We start from the raw sequence: 1,883 nt of genomic DNA, 5'->3' as shown, positions 1-1,883 counted from the left end.
ATTGCATTTACTTTCTTTCATCCGTTGCATTTTAATTTTGATTTTATAGCTTGTTTCTTTTTTCTTTTTTTTTTTTAAGTTTCTTATTTTAATAATGGTGTTAAATTTTCCTATTCAATCGTTGAGAATTTCTTGCATTATTTTGGTGCCTCTTGACTTGTTTGATATTGTTGGGTGATGAAACTTTTACATTAATTCTTAATCTTGTATGACTCTTGTATCTTTGTGCATTGATATGACCTAATATTGTTTTTCATGATCCACTATTTCTTGTTTGCTCTTGAGGCTCAATATGCTCTTCATTCTTTGACTTTACTCTTAAATCAAGTATTAGTTAATATGCCATTAGCTTATATTGCTTTCTCACTTACATGCGTAGCTAACATGTAGTGCGAACCATACTCTTATTTGGCATTAGCCCCCGCCTATGCTCTATTTGGTTTGATATCTTTGTTGTAAGCTTAATTTTCTTTCTTTTTCTCTCCTTTTAGGTTGGCCACCAAGAAAGGAGGAAAAGGAAAAGCTTTTAAATGGGACAATAAACAAGTCATCCGCACAATCTTTTGAGGAAGCTCATCAATTGTAGTAACCCGTCTACCTTGCTCTTCTTTGCATGCACCGAGGAAGGTGTAATCTTCAAGTGTGGGGAGGTTGTTCGACCGATCTCCATGGGTAACAATTTCCTTTTCTACACCAATTTTAATTTTCTTTGTTAGATAGTTGTTGCATTGCATGATAGGTTGCATGTTAGTTAGAATTTGTACATATTTTTACCACTTCTTTCCTATTAGGACTACTTGGTTAGGGTAATGATTTTCTTTCCAAGAAATTGTTTTTAGGGCAACCTACCAATTTGAAAACTTTTGATTCAACTTGCTTGAAAGAATTTTTTTTGGAACATGGTTTTTGAGCTAAGAACACAAGCAAGTGAGACTTGAGCCTAATGGTGTGGTTACATTATATAGCCACTTTTTTTTCCTTCTTGTGTGCATTATTCTCTTTCTATCATTGTGATCTTTGATTTGTTTGATTCTTTATGTCAATTATTTTGTGTATTCATGTATTTATATGATTGAGGCCATCATTTCATTTAGCTCACTTACCCAAAAAGCCTTACCTTTTATCTTCCATTGTTAGCCAATTTGAGCCTACAATTAACCCACTTGTTCTTAATTTAGCACATTATAAGCCTTAAAGCGGAAAACAATAAATGTCCTTATTTGGATCTTTGATTAGCTTAGGCTATAATGTGTGTATCATTCAAGTGTGGGAATCTTGGGACATTGGGGGAATAAAAGGGTAATTTTGTATTTTTATTGAAATTATTGAGAATTAGGTACATGCTCATGTATTGATAAAATGTATAGACCTTATGCATTGATGTTCTTGTATATAGTTTGAAAGAAAGAAAGAAAAAAATTAGAAAAACAAAAGAAAAGGAAAAAGAAACAAAAAGAAGAGCATGGAAAAGAAAAGAAAAAAAATAAAAAAAGAAAGAAACAAATAAAAAGAAAGAAATAAAAAAGGGAAAAAATGCCCCAAAGCAAAGCTCAATAAGGGTCAATGTATAAGTTTTGTGAAATGAAAAGGAAATGTATGAGTATGTGAAAAAGTGAGAAAATGGGTAGTTAGGTTAGCTTTGAAATTGTATAGGATGTCATAGGTTAGGTAGAAAGTTTAAACTTATCAAAGATTCAAATTTTAAGCTCACTTGACCAAATATGCATCCTTACCTTGACCCTAGCCCCATTACAACATATGAAAAGACCTCATGATACTTGTATGCTTGCATTGAATAAATGTTGATTGTTAGAAGAAAAACAAATCTTAGAAAGCATGAAATAGAGGAGAATTGAAAGAATCAACCCTAAACACTTGAACGA

The sequence above is a fragment of the Arachis ipaensis genome, chromosome B10 (assembly GCF_000816755.2).
Source record: "Arachis ipaensis cultivar K30076 chromosome B10, Araip1.1, whole genome shotgun sequence".
Lineage (NCBI taxonomy): Eukaryota > Viridiplantae > Streptophyta > Magnoliopsida > Fabales > Fabaceae > Arachis > Arachis ipaensis.
Note: the sequence above shows the minus strand (reverse complement) of the source record.